This window comes from Propithecus coquereli, unplaced genomic scaffold (genome assembly GCF_000956105.1).
Source record: "Propithecus coquereli isolate 6110/MARCELLA unplaced genomic scaffold, Pcoq_1.0 Scaffold194, whole genome shotgun sequence".
Lineage (NCBI taxonomy): Eukaryota > Metazoa > Chordata > Mammalia > Primates > Indriidae > Propithecus > Propithecus coquereli.
Window position 1 is genome coordinate 3,919,508 of NW_012144300.1, and position 18,078 is coordinate 3,937,585.

The following is an 18,078-nucleotide window of genomic DNA, read 5'->3' on the forward strand; positions in this document are numbered from 1 at the left end:
TCCTGGGAACAGGCTCCCTGTTGGTTTTATTTCACAAGCGACAAGAGTCCCTTCCCATTAGACTTCAGCAGAAGCAGGACAGACTGCTTCACAGTTCTGACTCAGTGTTCCCAAATAAAGGGTTCACAATGGAGCTCTCCAGAACATCCATGGGGTCACTATCCAAACTGACATCTGTTAAGTGTCTTATAACATTTCTTAAATTGCTTCACTGAAAGGGAAAATCATATTGACAGTCTTAAATACTTTCTTTGTATAATAATTTCAGTTTTTAAAGTATGCCATTTAAAAACATATACACAAGCAAACATAAGACAGTGCTAAAGATGAACTCCTGGGACTGTGAGGAGCAGGGGGCACTGTTTAATCCTCAAAGAAAGGTACAAGTTTGTCCTGATCCTCTGAGGCTTGAACCAAGAAATGCGAATAACATGTAAAAGCGCTTGTTTACACCAAAGGTAGTGGCAGTGGAGGCGGTCGCAACAGAAGCAACACAAGAGGTGCAAGCCTTCACTATGCCGGCAAGGTGTTTGCTGGCATGATGCTTCATGACCTTCAGCAGGAGGGTAACACTGACTGTGCCATGCCCTCCTCCCTTTGGCCTCAAGCAACTCCCAGAACCCACACAGCAGGAGAGCATCTTTTAGTAGACACAAGGATTTCAGCTGATGGAAAACAACAGTGTACATTTTGGTTCCTAAATCATTCAAAACCTTAACAGACATTCTATAATCACGAGGACGCACAGTGCCTCTCTAAACTACAGATTCTCACCTAGGGAACGGTGTGATCTCATATTCAGATGATCTATAAGGGCTCCATTTATCCCAGCACAGTTCAATTAGTCTGAATTGTAGAAGGCATAAGAAATGAGAATCAGGAGAGAAATTATGGTAAAGGCAGTTCAAATCCCTACAAACGGGAATAACTACAAGCTCCAGAAAGGCCAAGTGCCAGTCCACATTATACAATGGCATTTGCCGGAACAACAAGCAGATTACAGCCCTGTAGTCTGCAGGCTGTCACAATGAATGCAAACATATTTCTCCAGGGCTGAATAACAGGCTGAACAAATTTGTAACTGTGTTCCAGAAAAAGAATGGCTCTGAAAACAACATATATTTAGAAACTGCTAGAATCCCATCCTACACAGTTCCAAGATGACAGAATAATAAAAAATGTAAGTTAATGAATACAGTATAGGCTAATTGCAAAGTACCCCAAGATCGGCCTGTATCATGTTCATGGTTACTTGAAGCAGCCCCTACAGACCATTCATTCCCCAGGAGTGTGGAGATTCTAAAGTGAGCTTTGGACTGGAAAGAACACCCAGCAGTCCCAGAGGCGTAGGCACTGACAAAAATGATCTTACCAGATTATCAATAACCACTCCATGGATTTACATCACACCACATAAGAGCCAATGCTTCTTAGTGTACTTTTAAAATCAAAGCATCAGAGAACAACTTACTTGACTGGGTAAAGCACCTGGCCTATTATTCTGTTATATACTCAACAGAATAGTACTTCATATAAGAGAAGTGACATCTCAAAAAGCCTCCACATATTTCAACAAATAACCTGAAGCCAAATATAAATAACAGGACAAAGACTTGTTTTTAACACATGCCTTTTGTTTTCCTTTTATATGTTTTCATTCTCTCTACATTTTAATATAGTAAACCACAAAAATTAACATGAAGGTTAACTCTACATAATTGAAGTTTTCTATAAAGTGGCCAGTTACGGTTATGTACGCTTCACAAAAGCTTCCTTTGAAAATTAAACTCCAGGAATACAAACAAGCCAAAGCTAGGTCTTCTTCCACCTCAGGGAAAACCAAAAATCTAAGGATATTATATAACAAGGAAAATGTTGGGTATGTTAATCACCATCACTACAAGGTGGCATGTGTTACCATGGACTTAGACTTAGATGCTCAGGTTAAATATTTCTTAATTTTAAAGAGACGAGAAAAATGGAGTCAACCTTAAATTGGCACTAAGGAAGGAAACAGACCCTTAGGGTAATAAGATGACATTTTTCCTTCTCTTGGCATCATTAATTAAAGCTAGCTGCTGGCAATTCAGAGACGTTGTACTAAAGTTTGAAGACAACAGAGCTTGCTATGAAAGTAGAAATAAGCACTAGAAACAAGCACCTTATATCCTAATCAGATGTCCCAAGGAGTAAAACGAGGTTTACAAGGTAAATTTTGGTTTCGGTATAGATGGACATGGAGTTGGACCCAGCAAGTATTCATGGAGTCAGAGAAAGAGAAGGATGTAGAAATGGGAGGTGGGGGAAGGGACAGGACAGACTATTACCACCAAGAGAAATTTGCTCAGTTGTTAACCCTTTAAAACAACAACAAAATAAGTATGGGTAATATTTTAAACACAAATGTGCGTGCACACTCCTTCCAATATGACAGAGTGAAAAAGATCTGCGCAATTATAAATAGTAGTATTTGTTCCTGAAATATGACTCCTTTAGAAAGATTTCCTTTCCTTATACGTGATTTAACTAGTCTTAGAATTTGTTTACATTCTCAAAAACACACAAATGTTTATTGCACATCAGATACTCTGCAGTCATGAAGGATACAAAGATAATCAAGAACTATCCCAACTCTCTGAAAGCTTGAACATCACGTGGACACAGCCTAGACAGCAATGACCACTCAACCCTCTCCCCACCCAAACACAGGCAGCAAAATCACATATTGATTATGTGGATTTAAACCAATTCTGCGGAAGGAGCACTAAGCTAGTAGGATAGATCTAGCAAGGCATTTTATAAAGATTACACCCTAGAAGATTCTCTCATTGCAAATCAAAGCCATTGAGCCTAAAGCAAAAAAGAAATTATTATTAATATAATTTGATATTTACCTTATTCTAAGGGGGAAAACCCCACTTATTATTACAGTCTCCTCTTAAAATTTTCCAATAGCAGAAATTAACCAAATTCACTCTGAAACAAGTAATTTTTGGTTGATGTCTGCCAGGGCCAGCCAAGGCCCCAACCAACCATAAAATGAGAAGGGAGGAGAAGAAGGGAGAGAGGGTGCAGGGAAAGTGTGGGGTGATAGCAGTACAAAGGAACACTCAATTCCCATCTTAGTCAAAACACTATGCACTTTTAATTGAGCTAAGCAGCCAAGTGAGGCACTAACATCAAGGAGCATTCTGCATAAAGAAAGACATGTCTAACAACCCCCACATAAGCATTCACATGTGAACCATAAGTGACATTAATGGCTGTCACCTCCTTCACTAACCAGGTGACTCCGAACTCTCACAATTCCAGTATTTAATGCCTTTCATGTGACATGCCAAGAACCAGTGTGTATGTGTTCACTCCAAATTTCATTAAGGAAGAATCAGGAACGGGTGCAATATTTCCAAGAGGGTCAGAAAATGCTGAAAAAGGTCAGGGCAATGTTTAGATTTATCCCTTGAGGGTGTGAAAAGGCCAGGAAGGCAAAAGCATGTGACAGAGACATTCCTGTTTAAAAGACTAGCAAGAGCTGTGATGGAAGAGGAAGGGAAGAAACTGGTACCCAGCAGTTTCCGTGGCAACCACAAAGCATGCTAGACCATAATTTGCATGGGAGGTGGAAGTGATATCCCTGCAATCTGATCTCCGAGGTAACAAAAAAAGGAAATGGCCACAGCAGTAATAAAGCCGCCTCAAATGAAGTTCTAGACGTTTTCCTAGATAATAAATAAATGTGGCAGAAGCCTGTGTGCTTACCAGGAGCCTTAAGCAAATTATGGGGGTGGATGCTCGCTGGCATGAATGTTCTGCCAATGTTTAAGCCTGCATAGGACACATACATTCCAAGGCAGGGCTCGTGTTTTTCATTCCTTCCCTCACACTACAACCCACGTGCACTCACACCCTCAGGGCAGTGGTATGGTGCCGGTTTATGCAGAAGAAACGAGTACCTAACAAAGACCTTTCTAGACGGTGTCCCAATTCTAGCAAGAAAAGGAACTTGTTAAGGAAAGATGACTTCGGTTTCGCTTATGAAAACACTTCACGCACAATTCTGGGAAGGTAAGTGTAAATGGTAAGTTTAAAAATGAATTGCACACAGCCAAAAAGAGCCGCCAGAAAGACACATTCCTGCTTTACATCCCTACAAAGTGCTAGTCCAAATCTGTCAAGGTGCTGAGGCATCTCAAATTACCCAGGCCAGATATGCGGTGCTACAGCGCACAGATAAACACATACACACTTAAAAATGGAAATTCCGTGACGACGTTAAAACTTGTGACATATAAATTTATACTATAAATAAGCGTTCAGATTAAAACCATAAAATGACAGTGATAGCTTTCAAATAGTACAATCCCCCCCGAGTCCCTTTTAATTAGCCTAGAACCTCTTATGTTTAAGTTACCTCTTCCTTTGAGGTTAGGAAAAAAAAAAAAAGGCGAGGAAGATTGGGGCTTGTTTTTTGGGTGAAGTCAGGAACTCCTCTTGGAGCTTGTCTGCTCCCTACTATGACTAAGGAAGCTAATGTTGCCATTCCACATTCACACAACAATATTGATTCAGTGCCTCTAAGCACATCTGGCCTTAGACTGATCTGTACACAAGGATACCAACCTCCTACTCTAGTGTGGAGATCGGTTATCTCATTTAATTCTAAAAACCACCTGGGCTGTTGGTTATTTCAAGTCTGCCTAGCTGGGACTGGCCAAGGCACAGCCCACCCAACAAACGTGTGTCCTTTCAAATATCAACTAACCATCCTGCCTCAAGCTCACCACACAAAAGAAGTTAGTAACCAAACCCTGCCCTCTCCTAGCCCTCTTGGAATATCGGTCAGATAGAGAGAATGGCTCTGAAGCATGCAGGCCTTCCAGAAGGAGGCTACTTACTCACAGAAGCACAAGGAACCCTTCGCTACTCAAACCTCAGCCCCCATCCAAGGATTACCAAGATGCACAGCCTCACGGCCCCTGGCAAACAGCCCAGCACTCAAGATGCTCATTGAGTTATTAATATAACTCCTCTGCACCCAGCTACAGGTGCTGGGCTTGTCTCCCTGAGAAACCCATAGCTGGCAGCTCCCATCGTGCTCGGATAGGAAATCCAAGAGGCCTGACTTATCCAGAGAAGCATGGCAAGAAGGAAAGGGTCTCTTCCTCCCCTTTTACTCTTGCTCCCTCCCACACAGGGAAAAACGAAGTGCACAAGTCACCTTATTGAAGTTGCCCCAACTTTCCCAGACATTTCACTAGTCACTCAGCCTGTGTCCCACAGACTTCACATATCCTTCCTTCTGCAGCAGCCTTCGCACTGTGTCTTAGTCTGTTTAGTGCTGCTAGAACAGAATACCGGGAGTGGGTAATTCATAAATAACAAGAAATTTATTTCTCACAGCTCTGGAGCCTGGGAAATCTAAGACTGCAAGACAGGCATCAGGTGAGTGCCTTCCTGCTGTGTCATGACATGAAAAAAGGCATCACATGGCAAGAAAAGAGACAAAAGGGAGCCAAACATTTCCTTGTATAAGGAACCCACTCAATGGATCTATTCAAGAGGATGGAGTCTTCATGACCTAAATGCCTCCTAAAGGTCCCACCTCCCCAACACCTCTGCATTGGGGATCAAGTTTCTAGCACACGAACTTCAGGGGAAACATTCAAACCACAGCACACTGCAAATGAAATTATTTGCTTCTCTGTCTTCCTTGAATACAGATTTCCAGCTGCTCAAATAAGGCTTAATCAATCATCTTTAGTTCTCAGTACCTGACAAACTATTTGCATGCATTTGCATTTACAAATTAGCATCCATGGACACTTATTCCTTGGAGGTCACATTCCCCTGAAGGTTAAAATAGGATCACTTTGCCCAGACACCAAAATTTTCAGGCCACTCAAAAACCATAATCTTTGATCTCTCTTTATCATCATGAATCATGATGGTTCTTCACTGATTTACTCAAGGTAAGTAGAAATTATGTACTGACTCTTTACACCAGGAGTTTTATCTCCTAAGCAAAGTATGGTCTTCCATGCCTCAGTTTTCTTATCTATAAAGTGAGAATGATAATAAAATGACCTATCTCAAAGGTTTTGCTGAGAGAATTAAATGAGCTAATATGTAAAGAATTACAAACAGTGGTCAGGCCGTAAGTGCTGTGTGTTTGCTGGTTTAACATCAACACGGCCACCCTTCAAAGTTGGCATTCTTTCAGAGGACTGACCCTCCTCCCATGGACAGAGCAGATTCAAAACCAGTGTACATGAATCTCAAATCTTAATTTCTCCTTTCTCCTGATGCCTGATCAAAGGTCTATTATAAGATTGTGCTAGGAAAGCATGTTCCACCTTAAGCCATCAGATTCCAGGGATCACTGAGGGTCAAGGCCTCCCAGTGTCTCTTCCAAATCAACACAGGGCAAGAAGGTCTTGAAGATCAGGAGGCATCAGAGATGGACACATGCTGGTCTATACACGGCTGTATGCCTCCCAGGGACCCAGAATCACTTTGAGAGTTTAGGAATGTGGGCTCGGAAGTCTAAGCAACATGTCCTGGCCACACTGCCCAGAATAGGGAACTGAGGAGGCCCGACCACTAGGGGAAGAGGAGGATTGTCCAAGGAGAAGAGTGCTTTGAAAAAACAGGTAAGGAGACTCCACCCAAGGACAGGGAATCTGAAAACAGCAGGGCCATAAAGTGCAACTGCAGTTGCAAAGGCCCTAAACACTGCCTGACAGATCTGTTTCCCACCACCTCCCTTACCATGCCCCTAAGGAAAGACAGAGGCCAGCAAGGAGTGGAGATGAGAAGTGACCAGCTTCCTCAGCTCCTGTATCAGAGAGATTCCACCCAGGATAAAATGCAGGCACTCAGTCCAGAGTGAAGTCAAGCATACAGAAGTACCTCTCAACCACAATTATCCTGATCTGGGTGGTAACAATTTGTCTTTGCTTCACCTAGAGGCACAGAGCAGAAGGTGAAGGAAAACCTTCAAAGGGAACCTGCACTCCTTCCTGCCATTTAAGCCACAGAAAGCCCCTGATGCATGTCCCATAAAGGTGAACCCTAAATACCAGACTGCCATGGATCCATCACACAGGAACAACGTGCCCCAACAAACCATGTTCCCCACTCGGTTCCAAACTCTTCCTTCTATGAAGTGGAACACTACCTCCAACTTCAATCCTTCGGGATTCAATATTTGCATGATTCTTCCCAATAGACAAGACCACCACCCTGCCCCCACCCCTATAAAAACCACCTGGACCTCAGCTTTCCTTCCTCTGATGACAGACTGTACTGTACTTCTGGACCTTGATAGAGAGGTTGCCTGGCACTTTTAGACACTATTCACGTGCACAGTCAAGTAGGCCTAACACACAAGAAGATACTGATGGACTCAGACAAGACACTGATGGACTCAGATGCTTCACTAATGAGAAAGAAGGATTACTTTCCTATAAACTGGAACAATGCAAGATTGTTTTATAACCCCAAAGTAGAGGCACATGACTGGTAATCTGCCAAGCAGTTAAAATTCCAACACAGGAAGGAGGAGAGGCGGAAGCCCTAAAATATTTCATGTGCAAAACCCAACAAACGTAATGTTTATGTGAGCAGCTTCATCTGTTCTACAAACAGCAACCGTGAAGCTCTATTTCACAATGGAGAAGCGGAGGTGTGGAGACACACAATGTCTTAGGTACGGAGGCGAGGGGACAGAACTTATCATACTGCAGTCTGAACTAAGGGCTTTTGCTACAGGGGAAGAATGCGACCACGAATGTGGGTAAGCAGCATGTGGCACCCTCCAGGAAACAGAGCCTGTGAGTACTTCAGAGGCGAAAACCTCTGGCATGCTCACAAACACTGCCTTGGCTCTACTCTCTCCAACTGCAGACTTCTAACCCAAGGACCTCACTTGCACCTTGGGGACTTCAGCTCAAGGTGATGGTTCCCCTCCCAAACTTGGACTAGTGGGAAAGGTAAATATCTACAACCAGGCACTATAAGGTGAGCCAAGACTTTTACCTTGCCCCTCAGACCAGCAACTCCAGTCAACTGGATAAAAAGTGAAGACAATGTATATACTCCCAGAGCAAGAGAAGAACAACCCACCCACTAAAATCACAGAGTACACTCCCAGACCTCCTTGAACAGCTCCCTAACACAAGTCAGCCGGATCCCAACTGCTCTCACATCCAAGCTGCCCGTGCTCACAGGAGGCATGAACCTGCAACACTCGAGGACTCCAGAGACAATTTCAGAAGCTGCATGTGCTTTGCTCAAGATAAAGTTTTCCCCCTCTCTATCTACTGCATGGTTTACACTGAAGAAAAAAATTCCATTTATTTCATAAAAGAAGGAATACAACCACTGGCAGAGAAGAGATTGTTTACTAGGTGACGAGATCTGAGGAGCCGCAGACATGACCGCACAAAGGTACTTAGTGCGGGCAGCTAGGGGCCTGCCACGCTTCAGCTCACCAAGCAAGCTGCTGGCCCAAAGGAATGCCCTTTTAATGTGTCTGTCCAGAGGAGGCACCTGCAAAAAGACCTACCTTTGATACACCTTAAGGAAGGTGCTATAGCAACAGTCCAGGCATTAAAGATATGAAGACTTGGGTTCAAATCCTGTTAAATCAACTGTAAAGTGGGGACAATGAAACCTTAAAAACAGGTATTTCAAGAGAATTAGGGTAGCATTTTTTTAGCACAATATGTTAAATGTGCTAAGGGGTAGTTCTTCCTATTAGCAACTGATAGAGTCAGATTCTTCTATAGCTTCAAAGAAACGTAAGGATTTCTAATTGTAATAGGCCTTATTGTGGAGTGAAGTTTACCATTTATAGGTCAAATACTTCTTTATTAATTTTGAAATGCTGTCTCATTGGGTTAGTGCTGACTTATGCTATCCACTTTTTTCTTTTCCAAAGAACTAAAGAAACAAAATGAAAAACTTATGACCATGGCTAAGATACAAAGCAAATGCAGTAATTACCATTTCCTGAAGGTCTCTCTCGCGTGAGCTTTCTCTCATTCAACATTAAAAAAGAAGAAGAAACTTCTAGCTTCTAGCTAACATGGAGTAATAGGGACAGGAGTCACCTCCTGCCTGCCTGAAAGAACTGAAAATCCAGAGAAGCCAGTGGGCATTACAACAATGAACTGTGATCCCTGAGAGATGGGAAACAAGTGATTCTTCAGCGTACTGCCTTGAGAGAATTCTCAGGCTGCAGCAGAGTTAGGAGAAAGGCAGGCAGAATCTAGAGAAATCTGACATGAAAAAGACAAGGGGCGGCCAAGGTGAGCAGAACATGTAAGACAGAGCACTATAAGGCCAGAGGCACACAGAGAACGCTGGAATCTGCCAAGGAGGGTAGCTCCTCAAGCCTTCAGCTGAGTACCAGAAAGCACTTGTGTGTTAGGAATCTACCCAAGGGAAAGAAAGGATCAGAGGGAACAATACCCAGCGGCCACACAGGGCCAGGAATAGTGCTGCTTCCTCCTAGTACAAGTGCTAAACATCAGAATTTTCAGGACAACAGCAGTGGTCCCCAATCTTTCTGGCACCAGGGATCATTTTCATGGAAGACAATTTTTCCATGGACAGGGGTGGAGATAGGGGTGGGTGGGTGACGGTTCTGGGATGATTCAAGCACATTACATTTATTGTGCAGTCAAACCTCTCTGCTAATGATGATCTGTATTTGCCGCTGCTCCCCAGCACTAGCATCACTGCCTCAGCTCCACCTCAGATCCTCAGGCATCAGATTCTCATCAGGAGCACGCAACCTAGATCCTTCGCATGCGCAGTTTACAGTAGGGTTTGCCCGCCTATGAGATTCTAACGGCGCTGCTGATCTGACAAGAGGGGGAGCTCAGGTGGTCATGCTAGCTGATGAGCAGCAGAGGTAAATGCAGAAGCAGCTTCCCTGGCTTGCAGGCAGCTCACCTGCTGTGCAGCTAGATTCCGGCCTGGGGGTTGGGGACCACAGAAGTAAAGTACTCATAAGGGTTTTGCCCAAGCAGTGAGGAAAATATTGCCCTATAGTAAACACCGCTCAGGCCCTACTTAACGAAGCATAAAAGCAAGATCCAAACAGATCAAACTGTTTCCTAATAGCTTAATCAGATTCCAGAACACTCAAGAATATGTAGAGAAATATGAATATTTTCCACACCCACCCAAGGAAAATTTGCAATGCCTGACATCCAAAAAAATTATGAGACAAGCAAAGGAGCTGGAAAACATGACTGATAATGAGCAGGGGAGGGGGAATGAATCAATCCCAAATGACCCATAAATAACACAGATGACAGGATTAGCACACAAAGATACTACAACATCTATTATAACCATATTCTATAAGTTCAAGAAGGTCAGAGCAAAGATTAAGCATATCAGCAAAGACACTGAAGACTATTAAAAGGTCAAAATCTAACTTCTAAATATAAAAGCAATGCCTGAGATGAAAGATATACTCACCAGGTTTATAAGCAGATACTGGGTATAAATTATCTAAAAATAAAACATAAGCCCAAAAAAAAGACTAGGAAAAAAAATGAACAAAGCACCAGTGACCTGTGGGACAATGTTAGACAGAGTAATATATGTGTAAATCAAGTCCCCAACGGAAGAAAGAGGAACAGATGAAAAATACTGAAATAATAAATGCCTCCAATTTTTCCAAAATGAATGAAATCTTCATAACTAATACGCTCAATGAACCCCAAAAGCACAAGAAACATGAAGAAAAACTACACCAAGTCGTATTATAGCAAATTTCTTAAAACCAATAATGGACTGAAAAGTAAACTGGGGAAAATAATTCTTCCTAAAAAGCTATAAGAACGACAGCAGACTTCCTGTCAGAAACGATGCAAATCAGAGGACAGGAGAGCAGCATCATGACAGTACTGGCAGGAAACTACTATTAACCTACAGTTCTATACCCAGCAAAAAACAACTTTCAAAAATGGAGGTGAATTCTTACAACCGTAAGTGATTCTTCGATTATCATGAAATGAAAAGATTTTCTAGAGACCTTCTCAGACATACGAAAGCTGAATAATTCCTCCATCACCAACAGACCTATTTTTAAAATGTTCAAATGGTTCAAGCAAATACTAAAGGAAATGATACCGGGCCAGGCGCGGTGGCTCACGCCTGTAATCCTAGCACTCCGGGAGGCCGAGGCAGGTGGATCATTTGAGCTCAGGAGTTCGAGACCAGCCTGAGCAAGAGCGAGACCCCGTCTCTACCAAAAAAAATAGAAAGAAATTAGCTGGACAACTAAAAATATATAGAAAAAATTAGCCGGGCATGGTGGTGCATGCCTGTAGTCCCAGCTACTTGGGAGGCTGAGGCAGAAGGATTACTTGAGCCCAGTGAGGTTGCTGTGAGCTAGGCCAATGCCACGGCACTCTAGCCAGGGCAACAGAGTGAGACTCTGTCTAAAAAAAATAAATGAATGAATGAATGAATAAATGGAATGATACCAGAAAGACATCTCCATCCACAGGAAGGAAAGAACATCATAAATGGCAACTATGTGGGTAAATTAAAAGAGGTGACAGGTTAGCTAAATCCACATTTACTTTGTATTTATTTCCACATTTTCAGTGATCAAAGGTACCACCTAATATTCTATTTCTCGATTTTGCCCCTTCTTTACGTTCTATGAATAGATAGCATATTTAAGTCATGATAGCTCTAAACTTTAAAATTACAATAGTATTTCTCTCTTCTTTGTAGAATACTTAAGGTTGCAAAAGCAGAATATTCTGCAATAGACCAGTCAGTGGAGGCTTCCAAACCTATTCGAAAGTTAAGAGAAATATACCTTAAGCTATTTGTTGCTTGTTTTGCTTTGACTTTTATTTTTTTGGCAGTAACATTTTTGTTACAGGGACGTGTAAAAATTATTTAGGCATTTAGAATTCTAGTTCTTAAAGATGCTCACTTGAATAACCGACTTTATAACAATGCATACTGTCAAGCAAGACTCCTATACATCTGGAGTTATCTTCCTTTCAAACTTGACGTAGGAAAAGTATTTTATACCAACAAAATAACTCAGAACAAAAAGAATAAGAAACTCAGTAACACAGATAATTCAGCTGTGAACATGATACTAGTTAAAAGCCTGAGATGATTCTTACCATTTTCATATCCAGAAGCTAAACTATACTCAGTTTTGACATCCATACACTTCCAGTGATTCTTGGCATTCAAAATACAATCTACTGGAAGAGGAATGTGTTTGAACTCAGTAAGTCTCTTTTACCGAAGGCCTAACTAAAAACAGTAGCTCCTTGTTTAATAAAATGGAAAATTTGTATCCCTGCAAAGGCACTGTCTGCATTGTTTTACTAGTTCAACAAAAACTTTCAGAGTTTGCTTTGTGAAGTGTGTTAGCACACAAAATGCACTGTACACTTTAAAAGAATACAAGGCTCTGAGAGTTAACAAGGAATCTCAGCATTGGGCACTCGGGCCCGCCCCACGAGGCATATCGAGATGACTACTGTGTGAATAACCATGATGGAATCTGTTCACCAACACCCTGTTTTCACAAATTACAACCTCTACCGACTCCTGTCTGCTCCATGCAAGCAAATACCGGGCCACACCAACCTCTGGGGAGGAAAATCACACCACACACCACAGTGCCTTTCCTGTGACTCAATCACCTCAAAAGAGGGAGACGTGCCCACACTTTTCCACCTGCCTACAGATAGCTGCGGTGGGGTGGCATGGAGGAAAGATGTAAATCGTAATTTGTATAAATCAGCAACACTATGAAACACGTCTGAGAAGTCTCCACCGGACATGCATATTAACATGTAACACAGTTTAGCTAGGCAAAGTGGTTTGCTCCTTTCGTCCCAGCTACGTGGCAGGCTGAGGCAGGAGGATTCCTTGACACCAGAAGTTCGAGACCAGCTTGGAAAATGCAGTGAGACCTTGTCTAAAATTTAAAAAAAAAAAAAACAAAACACCCATGACCACATGTAGCAATTCATGTGTCACATACACTGACAATGGCTAATAATGTCAAACACAGAGAATGGTCATTATACACCTAAAAGAACCTGCTCAGGCCACAAGCCACCACCTGGTAGCTAGTTACTGCTGCCTCGCACATCTCACAAATGAGCAAGCTGAGGCCCAGAGATATTACATAACCTGCCCAAGGGCACTTAACAAGTGAATGTTCAAGCCATAGTACGAAGCCAGACAGTCTGGCTCAAGCCTGTGCTCACAATCACTGTAACGCAACACAGTCTCCATGAGACTCCCTTAAGAACCACTATTGTCTTTACATTCTTCAACCCTTTTAGATAAAATATAAACAGGTACTCTTGCTCTCTATTTGAGGGGCCAATTCGAACGAACTCTTTCTGAGCATTCATTTTGACCTTCCACTGACTTGTACCTAAATGCATACCATCACTAAATTCCCCGTACAACACCCTCTTTTTCACTTGCCATACAGGTAATCCACATTCCCATAACCAGCCTTCCAAAGAGTTTCTCACCATCACTACACACCTGACTGACCAAAATCTGCCCTTTCTGGTTTTTGCAAATATTGACATACTTCTGGAGGAAACGCAAATTTTACAAGAGGGACTAAGCGAAACAGAATGGGCAAGATAAGAACACGAAGGGGCTGACTGAAATCTCTGTAGTATTATCATTCTAAACAACAAAAACTGTATTAATGTAAAAAACCACCTCATCTGTCACAGTGCTTAAAAGAAAACCAACACCAAAGACAAAATAAAACCAAACAATGACAAAACCACTCAGCCCCCAAGGTGAGCCGAGTGTCCCACCAGCACAGAATCCTTCTGCTCATCTGTGGTTGGGCTGCCCTGTCCATCAAACAGAGAGCTTCTGATGACAGGGTCAGCTTTCACTTTTACCAAAAGTGACCTCATGATCTCAGATGATGACATTTTAATGGCTGGGTAAAAAGATATCAGTTTGGGGTGCTGTGGTTTCCATAAAGAAAAACTCAGGAAAAGAATCAGAAACTTGGGAAGAACACAAAATCCTACACAAGTCTGGATTGTATCTGCTAGAAAGATTTCCATTTCAAGTAAAAGCAATAGCACCAAGTATATAGAACAAAACACAGCTTAGTGGGTTTCCTGTAGAAAAATTAACACTTTGTAAACAGATGTATGTTTTAACTGAAGACTTAAAATCATATTATAAGTATCATCAGGTAAATGTAATTGATTCAATTTGCAGGTTTTATTTTTCATAAGAAGGAAGTGACTCATATATAATCCCTCTTCACTCTCCCCCTTCCCTCTCTCCCTCTACTCTAGACAAAAGGCATATTAGGTGATGATCTTAAAGTAAGGTACCTTCAAGGATGTGCACAGCAGGAATAATTAAGTGTACAATAGCTAGCAACTCGTATCATTTTTTAAAAAAATAGAGAATGCTTTTTCCAAAGCAAACACATAAATCATGACTCTACGCTATGGTTTGAATGTGTCCTCCAAAATTCAAGTGTCAGAAACTTAATCCCCAATGCCACAGAGCTGAGAGGTAGGACCTTTAAGGGGTAATAAGGTTATGAGAGCTCAAGAATGGAATAACGTCATTATCTTGGGAGTAGGTTTGTTATAAAAGTGAGTTTGGTTCTCTCTTACCATGTGATACCTTCTGCCATGCTCTGGTGCAACAAGAAGGCCTTCTCCAGATGTGGCTCCTCAATCTTGGACTTTCCAGCCCCCGGAACTGTGTATGAGCCAATAAACTTCTGTTTTTTAAAAATTACCCAATCGTAGCTATTGTAACAGCATAAAACAGACTAAGTCACCCTGGATTTTTAGAATTCCGTGTTTTTTCCCCAGAAAGTCTAAATGCCAAAAAAGAATGCAAATGGTCAAACTTAAAACATGCTCTTCCCATGTATATGTGACATTTAGGGAATTTAAGACCCATGAGGGGAAAAAAAGCATCTGGTCAACAATCCACCCAATGCTTGAATTCACATTTCAAAATAACTACTTTAAGCAGTTCCTCTGGGCTTGACTTCAGTACACTCCATCAACTTATTAGAAAAGGAACTATACAGTGAAATGAAGGAACGCTGAGCACCACAGTTTGAACATTACACTGATCAAGGTCTAGGAATTCAGTTCCAAGTTATTCACCCTGCATTAGAAGGCAGGGTCATACCAAATCCACTAAATACCAAGGTGAGATCGAAACAAATGAGTTCTTCAAGGCCAGAAACTATTAAAAGTTATTTATTTTATACCTGTCATACACCCTACAACACTGTAAGAAATGTGTGCCCTAATAACACTACCTGTTTGAAAGCTACAAAAACCTCCTCCTGTAATGAAGGTCACCCCAGACCAGCAAAATCTACCCTATCAAACCTTAATCCAGGCTAGGCATGGTGGCTGACGCCTGTAATCCTAGCATGCTGGGAGGCTGAGGTGAGAGTATCATTTGAGGCCCAGAGTTTGAGATTGCAGTGAACTATGATGATGCCACTGCCTGAGCAACATAGTGAGACCCCCTCTCTTTAAAAAAAAAAAAAAAAAAAATTAAAAATTTGCTGGGCACGCTGGCACATGCCTGTAGTCCCAGCTACGTGGGAGGCTGGGACAGGAAAATAGCTTGAGCCCAGGAACTTGAGGTTGCACTGAGCTATGATGATGCCACTGCACTCTAGCCTGGGCAATGGAGTAAGACTCTATCTCAAAAAAAGGAAAAACAAAACCTTAATCCACATATGAATGACCCTGATAGACTTCATTAGTAGAATGTGACCATAACAAAATTAATTATGTTGCAATGAATCCTTAATTCAGTAATACAAGATATTTGGCATATCGCTAATTAAAAGAGGATTTGCAATGATTAGTTCCCCTTAAACTATCTCTGAAAAGAGTTTCCCTTTTCCACTGCCCTGGACACACAGCTGCTACATAACACAACATTCCCATGCAAAGAGGAAGTCAGCAGCACTGTCATCTAAGAGAGACAATAGGAGTTAGGGACAAAGAGTCACCCCTCCAAAAGAATGAAGCCTGCCGACATTCGACATTCGTAATTGTATCCTCATGCTGACCAGATCTCAGCCAGAAGTGGGGGTGACAGACAGCCACGCAGCTAAAGGAGTGGATGCCCAGACACAGGGAATTCTGTTCCCCAAATGGAGATGAAGGTTGATGCCAGATGCATGAACACTCGCCCATGTTGGAGGCATGGATAATATTATCACACATTCCAATATATTTACTGACATGATTTTTTACACATCCTTGAAATCCCTCTCTTGTGATGATTCATTTTTCAAATTGGAGCAGGGAGAATGTTTGTTATGGAGTATCTATAATATAATAGGTTCATTACTTAGAACTTAGACACTCTTTTTAAAAGAATGATGTGCAAAGCCTACGATGCTGGCAGTTCCGTCTTACATATGCTTGCTAACTATACTAATAACAAATCACATGACATCTTCTAAGACAACACAAAGGATTAAGAGAAAATGAGGGTGGAAGTTAATACAGAATCCATGAATTGTGGGCTATTTAAACAAAGACACTTAATGATGGAGGAAAATGAACTAAGACTTTGAGCTATGCATCTCAAATTTCAGACCCAAAGGCTGCTCTGGCAAGAATTTTACATAACTCCATATGGCTAACTTGTCCTTTTCTCTTAATTTCCACTATACTCAGTTCTTCTGTAGACACACAGATACAGACTGTTTCAAAAAAGTAACTATACTTCTCCAGAAGGGGTAAACGAAGACAACCAGGTCAGGGAGATTTTTTTTTTTCTTTTCCTCAACCTCTCAAATGAACCAACTCTAAGAAAAAGTCATGAGGAGAGTCATCCAGGAAAACATTGAATATAAGATATGAAATATAAATTCTAAAGGGGGAAAAAAATGAGGAACTACCACATAAGATACAAAATAGGACAGAAATCAGCAAAGGGTTTTAAAAACATCCAATTAGAAGCATTATTATATAATGTCACTGCCATTGTTTGACCATGAACCCACAAACTATTATCACACCACTATAGCCGACTTCTTCATCAAACTATCTTAAACTTATTTAGGAAAGTCATACAAAAATAACTGCTATTATAACTTAACCAATTCCACAGCTACAAACTCGGAACTTGGTTAAACAGCGATGGTCAGAAATACACAGTGTAATTTTTGCTTTCCTGGCAAGGGAGAAAAACTTTAAGAAATACCACACATTTAATTCTACAAATTATTAGAAATATCTGTCTTCAAAACCAGCAAAACACCACCTAATACATTCCCCCAAGACTACTGCTGCTGAGAATGAATGAAAATGAATAGTTAAGACAGGTGTCGCACACTGGGGGCTCTCTGGCTAAATCTTCCAGCAGGAACATGTTTTATTTGGTCCATAGCACTTTCTGTTTATTCATTTTTAATTGTAATTACTGGACCATACTTAGAAATCAGGGCATTTGATACAAAACCCATAATTCTGGCTCCTCTATAAAAATCAAGTAATTGGGTGAGTGGGCCCACATTTGCTCCCACGTGGCAAAAACTGGCACCTGAGTTTGCAGTCTCTGATTTAGGTACCAATATTTTCAGCCTTGGGTACTAACCTTTTCCTCGACGGCCCTTCTTCAAAATCTGAAGAACTAACATCGTTGCTAGTAGAGGACACCTGGGATGCATCGTCCTTCTCATTCTCTGACTGTTCTGATGCTGGTCCTAATCCCTTAGACTGGTCATTACCAAGGAGCCCTACAGGTGAGAAAAGGGGACAAACACTTAAATACATCACATCAGGAAGCAGCACTTTACCACAGTTAACCCTGCACAATGGCTGATGAAGACAGACAAGAGTATGGAGAGAAGAGAATTTAAAAGCACATACCCCTTTTGAATGGGTGGAGAAAAGTAAAACCTCATCTTATTTTAGACCATTTAAAAGAGTGAAATGCCTAACAAGGAAACAAATTTCAACAGTAGGAAATTCAAGCAGAAATTTGGAACAACAATGCTGTAGTTTCTAAAAGTACATA

The 18,078-nt window shown here is 41.5% G+C and overlaps 1 protein-coding gene across 2 annotated transcripts in view; it reads right to left on the bottom strand.

The window, feature by feature from the left end:
- Nucleotides 1-18,078, bottom strand: part of JARID2 (jumonji, AT rich interactive domain 2) — a 135,703-nt gene that overhangs the window by 87,255 nt on the left and 30,370 nt on the right. For both annotated transcript variants that reach the window (XM_012643267.1, XM_012643266.1), the window contains exon 2: nucleotides 17,656-17,797. The gene's annotated coding sequence lies outside the window, so the exon portion shown is untranslated. The remainder of the gene's footprint in view (nucleotides 1-17,655; nucleotides 17,798-18,078) is intronic.